The sequence below is a fragment of the Mobula birostris genome, chromosome 11 (genome assembly GCF_030028105.1).
Source record: "Mobula birostris isolate sMobBir1 chromosome 11, sMobBir1.hap1, whole genome shotgun sequence".
Classification (NCBI taxonomy): Eukaryota; Metazoa; Chordata; class Chondrichthyes; order Myliobatiformes; family Myliobatidae; genus Mobula; species Mobula birostris.
This window is the reverse complement of record NC_092380.1, coordinates 79480461-79505222: the sequence shown is the minus strand read 5'-3', so window position 1 is coordinate 79505222 and position 24762 is coordinate 79480461. Positions and strand designations below refer to the sequence as shown.

General features: G+C 40.8%; 1 protein-coding gene across 6 annotated transcripts in view; it reads left to right on the top strand.

Annotated features, from left to right (window-relative positions):
• Positions 1 to 4213: 4213 nt before the first annotated feature.
• The window catches only part of LOC140205222 (uncharacterized), a 103560-nt gene continuing 83011 nt past the window's right edge, over positions 4214 to 24762 (top strand). For 4 of the 6 annotated variants that reach the window (XM_072272623.1, XM_072272626.1, XM_072272624.1 and 1 more), the window contains exons 1-2: positions 4214 to 4557; positions 23707 to 23819. The gene's annotated coding sequence lies outside the window, so the exon portion shown is untranslated. Of the gene's footprint in view, positions 4558 to 23706; positions 23820 to 24144; positions 24234 to 24762 lie in introns of all 6 variants that reach the window. The other 2 variants (XM_072272625.1, XM_072272629.1) reach the window with 2 other exon arrangements.

Genomic DNA, 24762 nt, shown 5'->3' with positions numbered 1-24762 from the left:
CTCACAGCTGCCATCAGGAAGAAGGTACAGGAGCCTCAGGACTCTCATCACCAGGTTCAGGAACAGCTATTACTCCTCAGTTATCAGGCTCATGAATCAGAGGGGATAACTTCAATCAACTTCACTTGTTCCATCTCTGAACTATTCCCACAACCTATAGACTCACTTTCAAGGACTCTTCATTTCATATTCTTGATATTTATTGCTTTTGTATTATTACTATAATTTCTTTTTTGTTCTTTGTTTTTGTGTTGGTACAGTTTGCTGTCTTCTACACACTGGCTTGTCCACCCTGTTGGTGCAGTCTTTCATTGATGCTATTATCGTTATTAGATTTCTGAAATATGTCTACAAGAAAATGAATGTCAAGTTTGTATATGGTGACATTGATGTACTTTGATAATAAATTTACATTTAACTTTGAGTATTGTGTGCAATTTTTGGTTCCCTATCCATAGGACAGATATCAACAAGATTGAAAGAGTGCAGAGAACATTTATAAGGAGCTGAGTTATAGTGAAAGGTTCAATAGTTTAGGACTTTATTCTCTGGAGAGTAGGAGCATGAGGAGAGATTTGATAGAGGTACACCAAATGATGACGGGTATAGAGAGGGTAAGTGCAAGCAGACTTTTTCCACTGAGGTTGGGTGAGCCTAGAACAAGAGGTCATGGGTTAAGGGTGCAAGGTGAATTATTTAAGGGGAACTTCAGGAGGAACATTTTCACTCAGAGAGTTGTGTGAGTGTGGACAAGTTGCCAGCAGAGGTAGTAGATGTGGCTTCGATTTCCACATTTTAAAGAAGTTCGGATAACCACATGGATGGGAGGCTATGGTCCAGGTGTGGATTGATGGAATAGGCAGAATAACAGTTTGGCACAGACTAGATGGGCTGAAGGGCCTGTTTCTGCACTGCAGTGCTCCATGACTCTATAACAGTGCAAAAAGAGCAAAGCAGCAAGGGTGGAAAACAAGCATCACACCATGAAACCACTGTCAGCAGAATCACACATACTTTACAAGTGCAAGAGTATCGACATGACAGTGCACGAATGCACTATAAATAATACAATTGCACCATTCAGAATCACCAGTACAACTTTCAGGGTGCACCTGTGCAGTGAATGCTGGATGTACAGTTTGAGGGCCTGCTGAACATTTTAGTTAAGGGAATTTTATCCTGTCTCTCAACTCTGATCTTTATTTCCCATCCAATAACCATTAGACCTTAATATATAGGAGCAGAATTAGGCCATTTGGCCCATCGAGTCTGTTCTGCCATTTCATCATGGCCGATCCAATTTTCCTCTCAACCCCAAGCTCCTGCCTTCTCCCCGTAACCCTTTGTAACTAATCAAGAATCTATCAACCTCTGTCTTAAATATACTCAATGACTTGGCCTCCACACTCGCCTGAGGCAATGAATTCCACAGATTCACCACTCTTGCTAAAGAAATTCCTCCTCATTTCTGTTCTAAGTTGATGTCCCTCTGTTCTGAGGCTGTGACCTCTGGTCATAGACTCCCCCACCACAGGAAACATCCTCTCCGTAACCACTCTGTCAAAGCCTTTCAACATTCAATAGGTTTCAATGAGATTCCTTTCCATTTTTCTGAATTCCAGTGAGCACAGGCCCACAGCCATCAATTGCTCCTCATTTGATAAGCCTTTGAATCCCTGAATCATTTTTGAGAACCTCCTTTGAATCCTCTCCAATGTCAGAACATCCTTTCTAAGATAAGGGGCCCAAAACTGCTCAGAATACTCCAAGCGGGGCTTCAACAGTACCTTGTAAATCCTCAACACTACATACAAGAGTAAATCTGCAGATACTGAAAAGCCAAGCAACATGCACAAAATGCTGGAGGAACTCAGCAGGCCAGGCAATGAAGGGTCTCGGCCCAAAACATCAACTATACTCTTTTCCATAGATGCTGCCTGGCCTGCCGAGTTCCTCCAGCATTTTGTGAGTATTGCTCAACATTACATACTTGCTTTTATATTCTAGTCCTCTCTAAATTAATGTTAACATTGTATTTACCTTCCTCACCACCAACTCAACCTGTGAAGTAACCTTTATGGAATCCTGCACAAGTCCCTTTGCACCTCAGATTTTTGAATTTTCTCTCCAATTAGAAAATAGTCTATGCTTTTATTTCTTCTACCAAAGTGCATAGCCATACACTCCCTGACACTGTACTCCATCTGCTACTTTGTTATCCATAACCTATCCCAATCACCACACAAACCTGTGTTATCTCCTTCCTCTGATTCTCAGTCCTTGCCATTGAACTTTGATAATTTCATTCTGCTTTGAAAACCTTCTTTTCCAATTTAACCTCTCTTCATTGCAAATCTGCGGTCCCCCAAATCCTTAGCACTTCTCTTTCTCCGCCTATCCCACATCATAATCCTCCAATCTCCTGTCTCCCTTCCTATTTTTTCATTATCTCTTAATAATCACTCCAGTTCACGGACCCCTGCTCTTGATCTACAGTCCTCTCTCTCCACTCCGATCCCCTGTTCTCTTACCCCCTAGTCTCCTACTTCTTTCCTGATTTCTAGACAAGCTTCTAATTTGTTCTCCCAACCAAAGTTCCCTCATTTCTCCCTCCTTTGATCATCCTTCCACGCTCTTCATACAGGAACTCCTTCCCTCTATGATCTCTTTTCACTCACCCCTTCCAGACCTCTGTTCTTCTGCATACCTAAGAATTCCTTTCCCCATCCACTGTTCAATCTCCTGTGATCATCTGATCTCACTCTTCCTTCTGATATAATGAACTGTGTGCCCACTGTCCCTTCAACCCTGCCTCTTCCAGTCTCTGAACATGCTGCAATTGACATTGCGAACTCCTGTACATTCAGAGTGCATGCCCAACTTGATACAAAGACTTGCAGAACACGTATGCATACATTGAAAAATGAATATTTTTCATGCCAGCCTGAATAGGGTCAGTGTGCAACTGATGTTGTGAACTGGGTACCTTATTTGCCCAGGATAACAGTAACTCTTTTTGGGCATAATCCTTGAACATAAACAGAACATGGTCTGCCCACCATATCCATGACTAGAATAAAAAGGCCACATGAAATGGTGAGGTCGAAAGCATGGCTATGATTAGAGAGAAGAGGGCTTTTGTGGAGTGTCATATTAGGAAAGGCTATGAGGGCTATGAATTCAGAGAGAATTCATCAGTTGCAGTAGATGCAGGTTGAAATCTCTGGGGATTTGAGCTGCTTGGTGCAGAGGCTGAGGGAGTATTATCGAACAGTGTTCTGAAGCAAAGTTGCATCATTCATGCATGAATTTATATAAGGCTGCATTCTAGGTTCTGAAATATGGTTTATTGTTCTAATAAGTCATCGGATGCCAAACCTTGAACAATGGCAAATTCCTAGTTTCCATTCATAATTTCAAAGGCAAGGAATTGGTCCCTTTTAATTGCACCTATTTAATAAATAAATTGTTAACATGTTTCATGCTGTAGCACAGGGGCGCAGCGATTAGTGCTGCTGTCTAACAGCCCCATGACCCAGGTTCCATCCCGACCTTTATACCTGCCTATGTGGAGTTTGCACGTTCTCTCTGGTGCTCCACTTTCCTTCCACATCCCAAGGACATGCTGGTAAATCTGTTGGCTACTGTAAATTGCCTTAGTGTAGGTGTGTGGCAGCACAATCCAGGGATTAATTGATAGGCGTTCGAGGAGGTATAGGTGACAGGGAAAATAAAGTGATTTGGATTTAGAGGGAAGGGAGATTGGAAGAAATTCTAGCCGGCATTGAACCGATCTACTAAATAACCCCTTCCCCGTATTAGTAGAAAGTATAAAAGTGAAGATAATTGTAAAATTAGCAGCTACCAGAAATATATTACCTTATTAACATAAATTGTGAATTACATTGTTAAAATGCACCAGTTAAAATTGAATGCTTATGAATGGATTTGTTAATTAATTTGCTCAGTGCAGATTTTTCCCCAGCTGTTTAGAGCAGATGCAGCAGTTCAGTCTAAAGAACAGCATTCTTCACAACCGCCAGTCTAAAGCTCTCGCTTGAGATATCGCCGGCCTGATTAAAGGCATGCGAAGAGAAATAGAGCGCTGTCAAACAGCTACACACACGTCCGTCTAAGCAAGACGTGCTGCAAATGTTCGTGTGCGTAATTATCACGCGTTACAAATGAAATCGCCGTGAAAGGGGAAGTGAGGTTGGGGGGTTTGACGGGTCTTTGCATTCATTGATTTGTATTTAATTCCAATGCAGAAAACCTCTTCCTACGGGATGCTTTGTTCAGTTCCGCCGACGCTTCGGCACTGGGTTTTCACAGATACTTGGTGTGTTGGCATGTGATGACGTTGCAAGCTTTCCTCAGCGAGGCTGCAGAAGTGAGAGCTTCCTTGAAGCGCCGCATCTAGGCTAATAGTCCACGGCTTCGAGGGAGGGAGTGCTCTGGAGGCTTTCTCTTCTCCAGAGTGGCGAGAGCAGTAGTCCGGCCGCTGCTGAATGAAATGCCCCTCAGCCTAACCTGAAGGCTTTAATTTTCGTCAGCATGGTAAGTTAGACAGCAAAAGTTGAGACTCCTGAGTTGTGTTCTGGCCTAGTGCAAGAATTAAATTTAAGGATTCACGAGAGAATTTTAAAGTGTGGAGTTACAACCTCTTCGGTTCGGAAGAAAGGCCTCTATTGAAATGCGAGTAAAATTCTGCCTATACTTCAGGGTGGCTATGACATGGTGTAATCATTCAGACCTCATCTCATTCTGCAACTCCAATGGTTTATGTGTATGATCTAATTTACGAAAACAAATCCTTATTTTTTTTACAGCTTGCAATGTATCCCATCTCTGTAAGTACTGCTATAAAAGTAGGAAAGCTGGATACTGTCAGCCAGTCAGGCAGCATATTCTGTTTTATACCTGTCCTTATACAAAGCGATGTTTCAGGTCTGGGACCCTTCTCAGAACCCTGTATCTGCTGAAGAACCCTGGACTTGATATTTTCGCGCATTTTCTGATTTTATTGGAGTCTGTATATGCGCAAAGGTGATACATGCAGGGGTTTATGGTATGAACAAGTTGTAGAGTATGAGTGTCCCAACCCAACTAATCCCGATGCACAAATTAGGTTGATAATTTCGCTCTCTGAAGTAATGTGCAACTGAACACTCTTGCTTTATATAAGCAAATTACATGATACAAATGCATGGTTATGCAGCTGACTGCCAGGTTCAAATCACATATAATCTAAGTGAAAACTAGAACAGTTTCGAGGCCCCCCCCCAACTTCTTTATACAGTACTGTGTTTTTATACAAGTAAATCCTTGTAATTTGTACCAAAGTGGTGTGAAGTGCTGCAGAATTTCAATGGATCTTGGAATTGATAGTACTTTATATGGGTGTTTGTAGCCACTAAACTGATTTTGAGATGAACTGTATCAGCAGTGTCAAAAGTGAGACCTTCCCACTGAAAGCATGAATGCTGTATGGCAGGAAGAAGCTACTATGCAGTGTTCATTCTTGGAGTACATTGTACAGTTATTGATGTTTCAATAAATGAATTGACTGTTTGGATTAGTACCCCACTCCATAACCACACTAGTTATCAACCCGAGTGACTTATCTATTTTCTTCCTCTTTGGTGAACAGAATAAAATTGTTAACAATTCTTCATATACTACTTTGAACTTGTAGTTTATTTTGATGTCTTGGAGGTCTTCAATAGAATTGGTGCGATGGATAAATATTTCAAAATATTCTTCTCCCTAGAATGTCTTTTTCCTTCTGTGACTTTCTTCCAGAAATGAAGGAATGTTCCAGAGAGTCTGGGACTATAGTTCAGGCATAACATTTCAAACAAGAGGTTATTATTCATTTTTGAGTTGGTCAGGAAGTGTCATTCATCCGTTTCATTCAAGCAGGGTTTCATCGCTGATTTCCATATGCATTTACTTTTCACCATGATTCCTTCTATTCAAAATGGTTGCGACTTTGGTTTTATTTTCATTCTTTGGCTCAAGGTTGCCAATATCAGCCAGCAGCTTAATCAGAATTTGAATCTATGATTTTTATGAGCTTTGGTGATACACCATTGTATGTATATTCAATCTTTTCAGTTAACAAGCTATAGTATAATATCTTTCACTTCATAAGCTATACTGCTGAGATACTTTTCTGGTTCAACTTGTCATATTGGATGCCACTTACTTTTGTGAAGCAGTGTTGCTATTTTAGGATTTCCTAGAACCAATGAGCTGACTGGCAAGTTGATGTCACTGTTTCATTCCTAAGTGGTAACGTAACTTGTCAATGTTGAGGCTAACATTGATAAAGTCTCAGGTCCTCTACTGACATGAGAGGCCACTTTCAAGTTTGAGAAGCAACACCTGATATTCCGTTTGGATGGTCCTCAACTTGACGGAGTGTACATTGATTTCTCCAACTTCCCGTAATTTCTCCCCTCTCCTCCTTTTCTCACTTACCATTCCCCACTCTGACTCCCCTCTTGCTCCTTTTCTTCTCCTCGCATCTCCCTGGTGCCCCTCCTCCCCTTTCTCCCAAGGTCCATTCTCGTCTCCTATCAGATTATTCCTCCTTCATCTACCACCTCCATGCTTTTCACTTCACTCTCCCTCCCCCAGCCACCTCCCTTTCCCCTCACTTGGTTTCACCAATCACCTTTCAGCCTGTACTCCTTCCCTTCCCCTCAGACTTTTTCTGTCTTCTTCCCCCTTCCTTCCCTGTCTAGATGAAGATCTTGGCCTGAAATGTCGGCTCTTTATTCCTCTTCATAGATGCTGCCTGACCTTTTGAGTTTCATCCAACATTTTGTGAGTGTAGGTCTGGAATTCTAGCATCTGCAGAATCTCTTGCATTTTAGATACGATCGTACCTCTTGGAGAATTTGACAGGATTTTCTCATGACACGTGCATTTTAAAAAAGATTGTATTTAGAATCATCAAAACTTGAAATAGTGATGCTGCACTGGACAGTTTTGCCATGTTTTCGATCTCCTTCGTCATTTGTTTGCTGTTGTGAATCTCTGACTTGTTGAAATTGATGTAATTATATGTATATCTAAAGATTCAACTACTTGCAGTTTAACACAATGTAAACTTGTGGTATTCATTTGTTGCATGCAAAAGAACCCTGGAGATTACATTTGAAAATGAACAGAACAATGTGAAATTTTGTAACCCATCACACTCCATATCTGAACATCCCTAATATCTCAGCGAACAAGTAAATGGTGAACCTTAGAAACTGTTCCTGTATTTCTTGATAGCAGTAAAATCCTTAAAGTAATTTATTTCCTTCTAGGGAGCAAGAAATTAAGCAGTGTTTCCTTCCTCATCTTACTGTCTGTAATAAGGATAGATTATTGAAGTTTATGGAGACCCACTGCTTATAAACTTGCAGAACACCATACCTCACCTTTCTGCATGTAACAGGGATAGATCATTAAAGATTATGGAGACCCATTACATTCCTCCATTTGTTTCAAAATGTAAGGTATTGTGCTGTGGAAATTGAGACCAAAAGCTCTTTTTTTTTTTGGTGCCACACATCTGAATTTGCTTGTTCCAGAGTGGAATGAGATTTCAAACATTTTTAGATTGACTCTTGCCATTCTGGAATTTAACAGAACTCTTCAAGTCAGAAATTAGCCTTGTACAATGCCAGTTACATATCCAATAGTCAGAGGTACATGGGACATTTTACATGGTTTAAGAGGGGCCTCTTTGAGCAGTTTCAAGCCCAATGCAAGTGACCATCATGGGTCTGCTGACATCACTGTGATTTCTTGGACTTCAGTTTCCTTCCCAGCTGCTAATTACGATTTCTTGATAATTCCTGATCTTCAAAGTCCAGGTATCCTGGTCTCTGTGCTAGATTGGGCCCATGACCATTAGTCTTCCTGATGGGCTTTCCTCCCCACCTCTGCACCTTTATTATTTGCATTTGAAGGTTGGTGCAAAAATGCAACAATAGCATCTGTTATCTTACGCCTTAGTTTACAGAACTTTACGATACAGGCTCACAATAAAAATATTTGTGCAATGACATTTCAGTGTCCTTTTTAATGATGCAAATTAATTTCTAGCTTAAAATTCTAGAATGAGAGAAACTAGCTCATTTTGCACTACTTATCTGTGTTTCCAAGGAGGATTATTTTCCAGATGCAATTTCTACAGATATTCAGTTTTCAGGATTTAGCTTTTCCAATAAATAATCAAATAAGAGGTTTTCTTGTCATTTCTGCTGCTTCCTCCTTATTATTACTTCCACTTTAAAGAACCACAATAATCTTTCTGAGATATGTTGGTGGTCTTTGTTTAAACAAAGTTGTATCTCCTGTCTCTGAAATTTATAATTAGTTGGCACCGAATTTGGAGATGCAATAAAGGAAGAAAACAATTCAGTCAACATTTCGTATTGTTTGGTCCATTTGCTTCCATGTCGTTTCTTTACAGAACAATTCAAACACTGTATTACTATTCCCTGCTCTTTTTTTTTGCAGTGGATTTGCAAAAGACAATTTGTGTGAACCGTAACAATACAACAGTAGACCAAGTGTATGAACATTATTTGCATTGTTTTAATTATACTAATGTTACTGCAGGGATCTGTCCTCCAGCAGTAACTAGGGAGGAGCAAAACATGAGGCCTTACTTCATTGAATTGCTGCAGGTTGACAACTTGTCAAAGTTCTAGTGTTTTTGCAGCTGAGTGTTTCTCAGTTAAATAAACCTCAAGTAACTGCCTGGCCTGCTGCGTTCACCAGCAACTTTTATGTGTGTTGCTTGAATTTCCAGCATCTGCAGAATTCCTGTTGTTTGCGTACAAAATACAAGCAAGTTGTGGGCGTTAAGTAACGATAAAATCTCACGTGTACCCAACAAAATAAGTAAACATAAAATCAGCACACAGGAGCTGTCCAGTTCACATTCTTGCCAATGAGGTATTAAGTAAATGGAAGTCTATGTTTAAGATAATTGTGATTTAAGTACTTATAAAACTGAAACATCATGAACCCAGATCTTAAGGTTTCATCACCATAAAATGTACGAGAGTGAAGAGAACTTGAAAAGGAAACCTTGCATTTAATTAAAGTGTTTCACATTTTTGTGGTATCCAATGTGCTTTACAGCTAATGAAGTGTCAGGTAATCACGATTGTAATATAGTAAATGTAGCAGCTAGTTTAGTGACCAGATAGTTTTCTTCTGCTTTGTTGATTTTGGGGAGTAAATATTGATTGGGGATAACTCCTACATCTTTCTTTAAAATGGTATCATTAAACATTTTACATTTGCTGGAGTGGTGGTGATAGATCTGATTTCAAGAGGTAGCATCTCTTCTTGAGTAGCACCTCTTCAGACTGCACTGAAGTGGGAGGGAAGGGAACATCAACTCAGACCATACGAGGCCTGCATCGGGCATTTTCATGCCTTACGAGGTGCAGATTGGAAGTCTGTGTGGGGCGCCACTCCTCGCGCAGACACTAGAGCAATGTGTGATTAAGTGCCTTGCTCAAGGGCACAAACACGCTGCCACAGCTGAGGCTCGAACTAGCGACCTTGAGATCACTAGACAAATGCCTTAACCACTTGGCCACGTGCACAACAAAGAGGGAATTGAACCCCAACTCTCCTGATAAGAGTGCTGTCAACTGAGCTGCGGCTGACATATTCAGAGTATTATATCTGGAATGGATAAAGTTGACAGACTTCATAAGCAAGATACAGCTTGACAAGTGGTATTGAAGGCTCAGTTGAATTCTGCTCTGAGATTTCTTCAGATTGATCGTAATCCTCTTGATATGCTGAAGGTGTGTTCCTGCTTCCGGATGTACATGATAATGTCAGTGCTTGCCTGTCATCACAATCTGAGGAATCAATATCTTCAGGATCAAGTCCTCAAAAATTCAATATACTACAACAAAACGTGAAATATGTTGCAATTTCAACAGTGTTTCTGTTTTAAAAGCATTCAATGACAATGATCTTAAAACTAATCTTGCTTATGTTTGTTGATACCTCATTGGCAGGAATGTAGAGTGGACATTTCTAACAGATCTTCATAGCAATATTTCCACATTCAAACAGTGCGTTGGCTTGTAAAAACTGTCATCATCATCATCATCATCATTATCATCATCATCAGGTGCCATGCCCAGTTTGAGCTTTGACTGCCATGGCCCACACACTCCTGTTTCGGGTCAAGTGGATCAATTCATTGGTATTCATTTCTAGTTCTCTGGCTGTTGTCTCCATCATCATTTGTCTTTGTCTTCATCTTGCTTTCTTCCCTTCAATCTTTCCCATAATTACTAATTACTAACTCCTATTACTATTTATTATGTATAGTGCAACTGTAACAAAAACCAATTTCCCCCGGGATCAATAAAGTATGACTAAGACTATGATTATGACTAATCACATGCCCAATGAAATTATGTTGTCTTTTCATGATCTCATACATTTTCTCTTTTTGTGTTTGCTCTGTTCATGACATCCTCATGACATCCGTTTCGTCCATGTTATTCTTTGCATCCTCCTCAAAAATCACATCTCTGCCGCTTCAATTTGTTTCCTCATGTTACTAGATATTGTCCAACATTCTGAGCCATATAACATAACTGGATAAACGTGCATTTCAGTACTCTGAGGTGGGTTGTCATGCCTAGTTTAGTGTTGGTCAGTATACTCTTCATTCTCGTAAAGGTGTCTTTTGCTACCCCTATTCTTCTTTTGATGTCCATGTCGCACCTGCCATCTGATGTCACCCAGCTTCCTAAGTAGCAAAAGTTCTGTACTTGTTTTATGTCTTCCCTGTTTATTCTCAGCCTGCAGATAGGATTCTCCTTCTTTCTGGATATCACCATACATTCTGCAATTGATAGATAGACCCATTATTGCACTTTCTTCAACAACTATATCAATTAAAGTGTGGGCACGTGGCCAAGTGGTTAAGGCATTGGACTAGCTACCTGAAGATCGTGAGTTTGAGCCCCAGCCGAGAGAATGCCTTGAGCAAGGCACTTAATCACACAGTGCTCTGCAACAACACTGGTGCCAAGCTGTTTTGGTCCTAATGCCCTTCCCTTGGACAACATTGGTCTCGTGGAGAGGGGAGACTTACAGCATGGGCAACTGCTAGTCTTCCATATAACCTTGCCCAGGCCTGCGCCCTGGAGAGTGAAGACTTTCCAGGCACAGATCCATGGTCTCGCAACGGATGCCATAACTTTACTTTATATCAATTAAGTTTTGTAGTTCTTCCTCCATACTTGCAATTAACACAGTGCCAAAGGGAATATCTGAAATTATTGATTTTTTTCACCACCAACTTTGATTCCCAAGATGTCTGTTATTTTTTGTAATATTGTTTCACTGTACACATTAAATAAATCAGGGGAGAAATTATACCCTTGTCTAACGCCTGTCTTGATTTTCGTAAACTGACTCACTTCTCCATCTATTTTTACAGCGGCAGTTTGTTCCCAGTACAGATTTCTGATTAGGCAGAGGTCTTTTGAATCTAGATCTTGAGCTTTCTGTAATATTTCAAATAACTTACTGTGCTTCACTTTATCAAATGCTTTTGTGTAGTCAATAAAACAAACAAATCTTTTTGCACTTGAATAGTTTGCTCTGATAGTATCCTTAACATTAATATTACGTTTCTTGTACCTTTGTCTTTCACAAAACCACACTGTTCTTTACCTATTTCAGCTTGTATCTTACTTTTAGCTCGTCATCAAAATTCTTCGAAGTATCTTGGTGATATGACTCATGAAACTTATGGTCCTATGTAATTCACATTCTATTGCTCCAGGTTTCTTAGGAAGAGTGATAAATACTGATTTTTTAAAATCTCTTCTGGTATTATTCCAGTCTCATAAATGTCATTGATTAAATCAGTAAGTTTTTCAATTCCATAATCTTCAAGGGCGATAATTTGTTCTATTACTAATTCATCAGGACCTGCTGCCTTTCCTTTCTTCATCTTATTTATTGCATTACGAACTTCAGATTTTAAAATACTTGGACCTTCACTGTTTTTCTTAATTTCTGGTTTCTCGCCTCGATCGTCTTCAAACAATTCCTGAGTATACTCAGTCCATCTGTTCATAATCTCATCTTTTTCCATGATAATGGTACCGTCCTTTGCTTTCAAACATCCACCTGAAGATCAGAGGAGCTTTTTACCAGTGATATTCTTGATTTGTTGATGTAACCTTTTTGGATCAGTAATAGGGATTCTTTCTATTTGCTCACGTTCCTGGTTTAACCATTCTTCTTTGGCTTTTTGACATAAGCTTTTAACTTTTCTATCTAAGGACTTATATTCTATAGGATCTCTTCTTCCATTAGATTTTTAATTTCATCTGACATCCATGTATTCTTTGTGCTTTTTTCTTTTTTAGGAATCGCACTTTGCTGATTCCACCAAGGCATCCTTTAGAGAGTTAAATTTCATTTCTACATGATTGCTATCATCTTCAAAAGAATCTATTTCTAGACTTTGAAATCTATTCCTTACTTCAATTGTACATTTTTGTTTTAAATTTTCTTCTTTAATTAATTGCAAATAGTCAAGGGATTGTTCAGGTTTTTGCTTCTTCAGTTTTTTAAGTTTTACTTTTACATGACATACTACTGGGTTATGGTCACTATTACAGTCTGCACCTGGATATGTTTTGCATTGAGTCACTGAGTTTCTAAATATTTGGTTTATAGTAATAAAGTCAATTTGATTTCTGGTGTTATCACCTGGACTTTTCCAGGTCCACAAGCGTCTTGGATGGTTTTTAAAGTAGGTATTCATAATGACGTGATTATTCATCTTGCACCATTTTACCCATTTCTCACCTCTTACATTTCTTTCCCCTAGTCCAAATTTTCCTATGGTATTTCCATCAGCACCTTGTCCTACTTTAGCATTTAGATCTCCCATGACAATAACAATATCTTGAGATTTGCATCCATTCTTTGCTTGTTCAAGCTCTTCATAGAATTTATCTATATCCTCATTTGTTCCATCTGTTGTTGGTGCATATACCTGTATAATTGCTAAATCAAATGGTTGTCCTCTGAATCTAACAAGGAGCACTCTTTCTGATATTGCCCAATGTCCTAAAGCACTTTTTGCCATGTTTTCATCCATAAGAATTCCTACGCCATTAGTATGGGATGTTGCACAAGAATAAATTAGTGTTTTACTTCTATTCTGACACATTCCAGCACCTATCCAACAACCTTCGCTAATTGCCATGATGTTAATCTTTAGTCTTTCCATTTCATTTATCACATTGTCCAATCTTCCTGCTTGATAGGGTTCTTACATTCCAAGTGGCAATAATTTTCTTTTGTTTTACTTGAATTTTATGAGCAGTAGCCTGATGACGGTCGAGGATCCCCTGCTGACCAGAATCAACCCTACCGAGCGAAGCATCTTCAGAATTGTCTTGAAGATCCTCTTGACGTTGTTGTTGTGTGATACATTTTGTGAGTTTGACCATGGTTTTCTTAGCAAATAGATTCTAGGAAACCTAGTATTTAGCAACGGTGGTTTGCTATTGCCTACCGTTGGGCGGACTAAAGAAATCGCTATTTTTCTTCCCAAATGTTCATCCGCCTATACTTTAGCCATTGATATTTGAGGTCCTAGCTCATCCACCTTCTCCGTCATAAGTTCAGTTACTGAACCTGCCAGATCCGCCGTTGGCCTTCGCTCGTATCCTGAGCAGGAACCCTTGCAGGTGCTACCGTTCCGGGTCAGAGCGGCCCTGGGAGCAATGAATGACTAAGGGGTACTCCACTTTCCCCAAAGCTCTGAAAGTCCCCAATCAGAGCCTCATCACCGGTTGCAGCTTAGAGTCATACCCAGGACCCGTAAATACTGTGCTGACTGCATTCAGCTCCTTAAGGCCAAAACTGAGGGGTGAAGTTCAGAGAATAAAATTTGACCTCGGACAAAACGGGAAAAACATAGAAGGAGACCTTTCAGTCCAGCAAGTCTATGATGGCTCAAGGAGCCATTTCATTATATATTATATGTTATATTATAGATATGGCCCTTGTGGCTAAAGGGATTGGGGGTATAGAGGGAAGGCTGGTACAGGGTTCTGAGTTGGATGATCAGCCATGAGCATACTGAATGGCGGTGCAGGCTCTACTCCTGCACCTATTTTCTATGTTTCTATTAATCCCACTCAACTCATTTATTTCCCTGTGATCCATTCTCTCTGATAATGCCCATCAACCCTTCTGATTATCCTTTCCATGTTGCGGTAAGGCCAAATGAATAACTTGTAGTTATCATTTGTCCTCTGCTATTGTGACAACAATGATACACTTAAAGAGGTAGCATGTGAAATTTCTTTGGGATATGCATTAGATTCCGGTTAATTAGGAAAATCGGGATCAGTATACTGTGCCCAATTAAGTGGCTCACCCAATTAGCCAAAGTTTCATGGAAATACAGTGGATTCTTGTTAATTTGGCCATCATTTAATCTTTGGACAACTCTTAAAGAACAAAAACTAATTGAGAAAATAGCCGTGATTTCCTCTATTTATGATGCTCAATAGGGGCACGATACTATTGCCAAACATGTTCTAACTAGCATCATTCACATTCACATTGTGTGACCGTTAGACACTACACTATGCTTAAACAGTTCTTAAATAGTATCAGTCGCATGTGTTTGTGTTCAAAAATCAGTGATTTTTCTCACTGATCATTGGCGAGTAATAAACAGTAAGGCAATTCAGAACTGGTTTGCTCACTGCAGTTTCAAACTTTCAGGTTTGGAGATGCCTGAAACAGCTGAGAGTGAAAATGAAACTATTTCACTGTTCCAACAAGTTTGGAACTAAGACGAATCTGAAGATATTGACAATCATCTTGAATGTTACAAAAGAAAATGAAGATTTGGAGGATGCCATTGTCTAAAACATTGTGTGAAGAAGGTCTGTTGCTGTATCTGCAATAAGCACTCTTCCTGCATATTGCCCATTTTGTCACTGGTGTTTAGGGTAACAATGAAGGGCCTCCATATCTGGTGGTGTTCAGGGCTTCCTTCATCATGTCAGTAGCTTCCCCTCGGTTTTCACTACTGTCAGTCAGGCAAGTGCGGGGTGGAGAGTCAGAAACACCGTTGCACTCAGAAATAGAACGATTCTTCGTTGCTGTTTTAGTAACCATTTTGTTTGGCCAATCAGGGTTGTTAGCCCTGAGCTGAATCCCTGAACCTGGAGGACTGGTGGATCACTCTCAATCTGGCCTCTGCCTTTTTACCTGTTTGGCATTGGTGACCCTACCAAAAGCCAAAGAATAAAGCCCTGACTCCAGCCAACATAGCTCTCCAAGTCATTGAGGCACACAGGACTCCAAACCACAACAAGTTCGTGGTCCTCTTGGAGGCTGATTTTATTCATTTACAGTCAGTCAATCAAAAGAACATGTCAGTGTATACTGGATTAATAACTATATAGTCAATAACTATTAGAAGCTAATACAGTTTTGTAATACTGTAGTAGCATTCTATTTTATTCTGTATTTCATTTAAATACATAATTTGTTACTCAGTATTTTGTCTTTTTTTTAAATCCTTTTTTTAACTATTTCAATGAAACTTCAGTTAATTGGAGTTGCTGCTTAATTGGGTCAAAACATACCGGTCCGGATGTGTCCCAATTAACTGGAATCCACTGTAGTTTTTAAAAAAAGGCAGCATTATGTCCCAAATAAAGGAAGGGAATTCCAGCTATTTGATGAATTAGTTTTTATTCTTTAAGAGTTATCCCAATTAAGTGGCTGCCTCGATTTAAGTAATGCCATATTTAACTGGAATCCACTGCCTTTATGGAGCTGTGTGCTTAGCCCTTTACTCTGCTTTCTTTATACCTGCAACTGTGTGGCTAAGTACAGGCCCGATGCCATATTTAAGACTGCTGACAATACCACTGTTGTTGATCGAATCGAAGGTGGTGGCAAATCAGCATACAGGAGGGAGATTGGAAAATCTGGTTGAAAGGTACCAAAATAAAGTTCCCTCACTCAATGTCAGCAAATCCAAACATGACTGTTGGCTACAGGAGGAAAGGACGGTGGGGGGTGGGGGGTGTTCATGTGCTAGTCCTCATCGGAGACACGGAGGTGGAGAGAGTAATTTAAAATTCCTTGGCATTTTCATATCAGGGAGTCTGTCCTGGCCCCAGATCATAAGAGTCATCACAAAGGAGGCATGACAGTGGCTCAACTTTCTTAGAAATTTGCATAGATTCGGCATGTCATGTAAAAATTTGACAAACTTCTAGAGATACACAGTAGGGAGTATCCTAATTGGTTGCATCACAGCTAGCATGGGAACACCAATGCTCAGATACAGAAATATCTACAGAAAGTGATGGTTACAGCCCAGTCCATCACAGGCAAATGCCTCCACACTACTGTGCACACGTACAAGGAGCAGTGCCACAAGAAAGCAACATCCATCAGTAAGCAACGCACATCAAAGTTGCTGGTGAACACAGCAGGCCAGGCAGCATCTCTAGGAAGAGGCACAGTCGACGTTTCAGGCCGAGAATCTTCGTCAGGACTAACTGAAGGAAGAGTTAGTAAGAGATTTGAGAGGGGGAGGAGGAGATCGAAAATGATAGGAGAAGACAGGAGGGGGAGGGATGGAGCCAAGAGCTGGACAGGTGATTGGCAAAGGGGATATGAGAGGATCATGGGACAGGAGGTCCGGGGAGAAAGACAAGGCGGGGGGGACCCAGAGAATGGGCAAGGGGTATATCCAGAGGGACAGAGGGAGAAAAAGGAGAGTGAGAGAAAGAAAAAAAAAGCAACACACACAAAAGTTGCTGGTGAACGTCGACTGCATCTCTAGGAAGAGGTGCAGTTGACGTTTCAGGCCAAGACCCTTCGTCAGGACTAACTGAAGGAAGAGTGAGTAAGGGATTTGAAAGTTGGAGGGGGAGAGGGAGATCCAAAATGATAGGAGAAGACAGGAGGGGGAGGGATGGAGCCAAGAGCTGGACAGGTGATAGGCAAAAGGGATACAAGAGGGTCATGGGACAGGAGGTCTGGGAAGAAAGACAAGGGGGGGGGACCCAGAGGATGGGCAAGGGGTATATTCAGAGGGACAGAGGGAGAAAAAGGGGAGTGAGAGAAAGAATGTGTGTATAAAAATAAATAACGGATGGGGTACGAAGGGGAGGTGGGACATTAGCGGAAGTTAGAGAAGTCGATGTTCATGCCATCAGGTTGGAGGCTACCCAGACGGAATATAAGGTATTGTTCCTCCAACCTGAGTGTGGCTTCATCTTTACAGTAGAGGAGGCCGTGGATAGACATGTCAGAATGGGAATGGGATGTGGAATTAAAATGTGTGGCCACTGGGAGATCCTGCTTTCTCTGGTGGACAGAGCGTAGGTGTTCAGCAAAGCGGTCTCCCAATCTGCCTCGGGTCTCGCCAATATATAGAAGGCCACATTGGGAGCACTGGACGCAGTATATCACCCCAGCTGACTCACAGGTGAAGTGTCGCCTCACCTGGAAGGACTGTCTGGGGTCCTGAATGGTGGTAAGGGAGGAAGTGTAAGGGCATGTGTAGCACTTGTTCCGCTTACCAGGATAAGTGCCAGGAGGGAGATCAGTGGGGAGGGATGGGGGGGGGACGAATGGACAAGGGAGTCGCGTAGGGAGCGATCCCTGCGGAATGCAGAGGGTGGGGGAAGGGAAAGATATGCTTAGTGGTGGGATCCCGTTGGAGGTGGCGGAAGTTATGGAGAATAATATCTTGGACCCGGAGGCTGGTGGGGTGGTATGTGAGGACCAGGGGAACTCTATTCCTAGTGGGGTGGCGGGAGGATGGAGTGAGAGCAGATGTACGTAAAATGGGGGAGATGCGTTTGAAAGCAGAGTTGATAGTGGAGGAAGGGAAGCCCCTTTCTTTAAAAAAGGAGGACATCTCCCTCGTCCTGAAATGAAAAGCCTCATCCTGAGAGCAGATGCGGCGGAGACGGAAGAATTGTGAGAGACAGGGTGAGAAGAGGAATAGTCCAGATAGCTGTGAGAGTCAGTAGGCTTATAGTAGACATCAGTGGATAAGCTGTCTCCAGAAACAGAGACAGAAAGATCTAGAAAGGGGAGGGAGGTGTCGGAAAAGGACCAGGTAAACTTGAGGGCGGGGTGCCATCAGTAAGGATCCCCACCATCGAGACGATACCGTCTTCTCACTCCTGCCATCGGGATGCACAGGAGCCTTGCGTCCCACACCACCAGGTTCAGGAACAACTATCAGGCTCCTGAACCAGTGTGGCCAACGTCAGTCACCACAACACTGAACTGATTCTACAACCTATAGACTCACTTTCAAGGACCCTACAATTTATGTTCTCAAAGATTCAAAGGTCCAATTTAATGTTGGAGAAATGTATGTAATATACATCCTGAAATATTTTTTCTTCACAAACATCCATGAAATAAGAGAAGTGCCCCAAAGAATGAACGACAGATAAACATAAGAACCCCAAAGTCCCCCCAAGCTCGCCATCCTCCTGTACATAAGCAGTAGCGAGCAACAATTCCCCCTCCCCCCCCCATCGGCAAAAAAAACAAGCATCGGCAATGTCACCAAGCACTCAGTGTGAGCAAAGCAATAGCAAAGACACAGACTTACAGTTACCCCAAAGACTTCACTTTGCACCTGGCATTCGACATACCGCAGATTCTCTCTCCCTAACATTTATTTTTTATTTGCACAATTTGCCATCTTTTGCATATTAGTTTGTCAGTGTTTATGTTTAGTTTTTCATGGTACTATTGTATTTCTTTATTTTTCTGTAAATCCCTGCAAGAAAATGAATCTCAAGTTAGTACATGGTAACACATGTATACCTTGATAATATATTCTTGACATTGATAAATATAGGAGTGAAATTGATTTCACTAGTAGTGAAATTATTACTAGAATCCATTTTGAGGCACAAATCAAATTTTCAATTTCGGGAATTGAAGGTTAATGAAGGGCAGTCAGCATGGACATTAATAAAGGAAGTCGATGAAGAAAGTCTCTTAGATACGAAATACCACAAGGCTTTGTGCTCAGTTCCTCTTGCTCTATGTTTTAAAGATTTAAACTTAAACATTGGAGGTGTGATAAAGATTCTTGCAAATGAAACAACAGTGGTTGACAGGAGATTGGATTGTTTTAGATTACGGGAAGATACAAATATCTGGTTAGAAAGGAAAATGAGTTGTAACAGATAAGGAACATGCGGAAAAAAAAGGGACAATTTGGAGAAAGGTGGAGAAACTGAGTGACCTTATGGCATAGTCACAGCTGAAATATTTTTCCGTATTAGCCAAGGCATAGATTACAAGAGCAGGGAGACAGTGCTAAGACTACCCACTGGGTAGGCCACAGCTTGAGAATTGTATATACTAGTGACTGCATTCCACAAAAGATGTGATTATACTGGAAAGGGCGCAGAGGAAAATTTAGAGTATGCTGTTAGTACCAGAGACATTTCTGGTTGTGAGGAATGATTGGATACTCTGGGATTATTTTCACGGCACCTGCAAAGTCTGAGGGGCCTAAATGGAGGAAACAATATGGACCTTTTCCCATCTGCTGGCGTTTGAAACCAGGAGCTATGGGTTTAAAGGAGGATGAGGAATTACTTTCATCTGGATGGCAGTGGGGATTGGGAACACATTGCTTTAAAGAATCCCTTACTACATTTAAAATGTCGTGGATGTGTACTGCATGAGCTGTTAGCTGCAGGGCTGGGTGAATTGAATGCCACAAGATGGTTTGAAATTAAGCAACCATTTTATAGCTGGCACAGCTATAATAGACCATGTGTTGACCATGTGTTAACCATCTGTGTTGGAAAATTCTGAATCTTTCTGAAGCTTTTCTATCTAGGTTGAATATTGAATGACTTAGTGAATATAATGTCTGCTTGGTGATTGGTTTATTATTGTCTCCTATATTGAGATACAGTGAAAAACTTTGTTTTAATGCTATCTAGACAGATCATTCTAATCATTATGTAAATCAAAATAATAGAAGGAAGAGCAATAATGATATAATGCTACAGTAATAGAGAACGTGCAATGCACGTAGACAACATTCAAGACCCATGAAGGGGTAGATTGAGAGTTTCTCTTTATTGTACAATTCAAGAGTCGTGTATAGTACCAGCAGAATAGAAGCTTGTGGAATTAACAAAAATGTAAAACAGTAATTGAAAATATAACATGAGTGTAGAATTGGGCCATTCGGTCCATCAAGTCAACAGATCAAGCAGTATCTATGGGGGGGGGAGAGGGGAACTAAATTGCATGTGGATCATTTTTCAACAGCATTGGCCATTTTTGTTACATCTTTATATCTAAAATTGTTAAACCTATTTTTGAGTCCTGAGGGATGCAATGTACCTGATGGGGGAAAAATGATAGACAGCTCCTCAAGCTAACAGTGGGTACCATGACATGAGCCTAAGGCATAGCAACAGAATTTAAGCTATTTAGCTCATTGAGTCTGCTCATGGCTGATTTAATTTTCCTCTCAAACCTTTTCTCCTGCTTTCCCCCCCCCCCCATAATCTTTGATGCCCTTATCACAATCCTATCAACCTCTGCTTTAAATATACCCAGTAATTTGGCACCCATGATTATCTTTGGCAATAAGTTCCACAGATCTGTCACCCTCTGATTAAAATTCCTCCTCATCTCTGTTTTAACAGAACATCCTTCTATTCTGAAACTTCCCCTGTGGTTCTAGACTCTCCCACTATTGGAAACATCCTCCCCACATCGACTTCATCTAGGCCTTTCTATATATCATTCTTCTAAACTCCAGTGAGTACAGGCCCAGAACCAGCAAACGCTTCTCATACATTAACTCATTCATTTCTGCAATCATTCTTGTGAGCCTGCTATGGACCCACTCCAATGCCAGCACATCCTTTTGTGGATATGGGGCCCAAAACTATTCACTCTCCAAATGGGGTTTGTCCAGTGCCAAGGCTTTATAAGGTATTATGTTCTTGCTTTTAAAATTCTAGTCCTCTGGAAATGAATGCCAACATAGCATTTGCCTTCCTTACTGCTGACTCAATCTGCAAGTTAACCCTCCCCCCCCCCCAGTCCCTTTCTATCTTTGACTGCTGAATTTATTCTTCTTTTAGAAAATAACCTATATCTTTATTCCTTCTACCAAGATGCATGACCATATACATCCCTACAACATATTCCATCTACCACTTCTTTGCACGTTCTCCTAATCTGTCCAAGTTCTTCTGCAGTTGCCCTTCTTCCACATTATCTGGCTCTCCACCTATCTTTGGATCATCTGTAAACTTGGCCACAAAGCCATCAAATCTGTCATCCAGATCATTAACATATAATGTGAAAGGTAGCGGACCCAACAGTGACTCCTGTGGAACGCCACTAGTCACCGACAGCCAACTGGAAAAGGCCTACTTTATTCCTACTCTTTGCCTTATACGAGCCCGCTAATCTTATGTCCATTCTGGTATCTTTCCTGTCATACCGTGGGTTCTTGTTTAGCAGTCTCATGTGCATCACCTTGTCAAAGGTTTTCTGGAAATCCAAGGAAATAACATCCACCCTCTCTCCTTTGTCTATTCTTCCAGTAGAACAGTGTAAGAAGCCAAGACAAGAGTGAGAAGGACAGTTGAAGTAATTGGCAGTTGAATCTTAGGATTGCCCATCAGACTGAATGGAGGTTTTCCACAAAGTGTTCACTTTTCCTGTTTCTGATATTTCATTATTGTACTGAATGTTTAAAAACTAAAATGAAATTACAAGAGAATTGCTGCTCCTCCCTAACACTTCTGAATGGGAAAGAAAGGAGGTCAAGGTGTTGTGCCTGCGTGTGAAGGTGCTATGAGATGGAAGGAGGTTGTTTGTAGAAATGGATGAATGGCATAAGGATCCCTGATGGGAATAGTTTGTTCAGAATCCCAGGAGGATACAACATTGCTGATATTAAGATTGCATTGGAGGTGACAAGACATACGGATCACGTCCCTTTGCAATAAAGGTAACATTCCATTAGCTTTTGTAGCAGTTTGCTCTTTCTTTGTGTCAGTCTTTTGTGCTTTGTTCCAGAATCCCAGTTTCATTTAGAACATAGAACAGTACAACACAGGAATTGACCCTTTGGCCCACAGTGTTGTACCATATCAATTAAATTAGTAATCAAGTAGCTAATATCTTCTGCCTGCATAGTGTCCGTATCCTAGCACTTTCCTCACATTCATGTGCCTATCGAAACACCTCTTAAAAGTCCCTAATGTTTCTGCCTCTACCACCACCCCAGGCAGAGCAATCCAGGACCTAACACTGTCTGTGTGGGGCGGGGGGGTGGGAACTTGCCCCTGTCATCTCCTTTGAAATTACTCCCTCTCAACCTAACACTCTCTGTGTGGGGCGGGGGGGGGGACTTGCCCCTGTCATCTCCTTTGAAATTACTCCCTCTCACCTTTAATGCATGACATTAGACATTTCAACCTTGGGCGGGGGGAGAAATACTTCTGTCTACACTTGAGGCCCTCCTTCGGTTGTGGTCAACCATGGATGTTGCGTCCTAGCTATCTGTGCGATACGCAATCCAGGGCATTGTCCTCTCTGGTATTAGCTATTTCAATTCTGGAAAAAAGATGCTGTCTGTCCACTCTATCTATGCCTCCCATAATCTTAAATACCTCTGTCAGATCTTCCTTTCACCCCTGCTGTTCCAGAAAAAACAACCCAAGTTTGTCCAATGTAGCACCTGCCCTCTAATCCAGGGAGCATGCAATTTTTTGGTAGCCATGCTCTGTTTAAATAATTATGTTTCTCTTTCTTTCATTCCTCTCTTGCATCTCCTCCATGTCATTCTCCAACTGTTAACTACTTTCCCACTCGTTAATCTATATCCCTTCACAGGCTCTTAATGTTGTCTTAATAGCTTGCTAACCCATTGTATTTTACATCATTTATGTCACATCATGGATCCACATGGCAGTCAACACTGACTCATTTATTCCAACTTTTTTCTATTACTCACTGACCTATTTATGCCAATATATTATACCCCGCCCCCAAACCATACTCTCATTTTCTTGTACAGTAAACTCTTATGTAGCACCTAAACAAATCCCTTGAAGTTCAAATCCACTACATCCACTCTTTCAATGTGTTGCATCCTCAAAAAAAACCCTTCCAAATTTGTCAGAAGTGGGTTTATCTTTCCGTAAAACTATGTTTAATTTTCTCACAATTTCAAAATTATTTTGAAAGTCTTTAGCTGCTGGTACTTCTACTCCAGTAATGGAAGTTATTTTAACTTCACTTACGCCCTTGCATTTCCTGTAAGTTAAAACGTATTTGATTTCCAAATTTCAACAGTTTTGATGAGGAGAGACTGAGAATTGGTTGTATTTTATGATCTTGCAGGAAGCTTAGAGGTGGTGGGTGGTGGGAGGGGATGGAATGCATTGAGAGGTGCAGGTATGCATAATTATGACAAGCCTGGTTACTGAGATTTCCCTTTGGCAGAGGATCTCAGTTCAGAGGAAGTATGATGAAAGGTTTACAACCTGAACTAAAATCTGTTTCTTTCTTCACAGATGTGTATTTCCAGCATTTCCTTTCTTTTTTTTTAAATTTCAGATATCCATCAGTTGAAGCTTCTTCCTTGTTAATAACGTTGATGATTGTTGCTTTTTGGAGAAAAGAAGACCGGAGAAAATTTGATAGAGATGTACATGTACCAAACTGACGGGGTAAGTGGGGAAAAGTGGTTCCCGTTGGTAGATAATTCACTGGGCAAGGAACATTAAATTTTGGGCAAGTGGTCCATGTGAGTTAAAGCCTTTTCACTTAAAGAATAGATAGCATCTGGAATTCGTCACTTTCAAGGGTGGTGGAAACAAAAGGGAGTTAGGTGGGCTAGACAGAGTATAATTTGTAGGACTAATTATGGGGGGGGGGGGCGGCGGTAAGTAAGGGAATAGGGCTGATTGACTAGGAGCCAGCATTGGATTAATGGGTTGAATGGAAAGCTTCTAATATGAGAGATTGAATTGGTTGAATTTGTTTACCTTGCAGGAAGCTTGGACGTGGTGGGAGGGGAAGGAATGCATTGAGACGTATACATAATAATGACAAGCATGGATAGTAATCTCCTTGTGGCAGAGGTATCGAAGATCAGAAGATCTGTGTTTAATCTGAGGAATAGGAGGTTTAGAAGAATTCTGAGGATCTTCTTCACCCAACACCTGAGGGTTTGGTGAAGGCAGAGTCACAAATTTAAGAAGCATTAGAGCAACATTTTGAATTGCCAAGATTAAGGACCAAATGCTTCCAAATGGATTAATATCAGAATCAGAACCAGGTTTATTATCACTGGCATGTGAAGTGAAATTTGTTAACTTAGCAGCAGCAGTTCAATGCAATACATAATAAAGAAGAGGAAAAAATAAATAAGTAAATCAATCACAGTATACGTATAGTGAATAGATGGAAAAAAAACATGCAAAAAACAGAAATACTTGAATTTTTTTTTAAAAAGTGAAATAATGTCCAAAGCTTCAACGTCCATTTAGGAATCGGACGGCAGAGGGGAAGAAGCTGTTCCTGAATTGCTGAGTGTGTGCCTTCAAGCTTCTGTACCTCCTTCCTGATGGTAACAGTGAGAAAAGAGCATGTCATGCGTGCTCAAGTCCT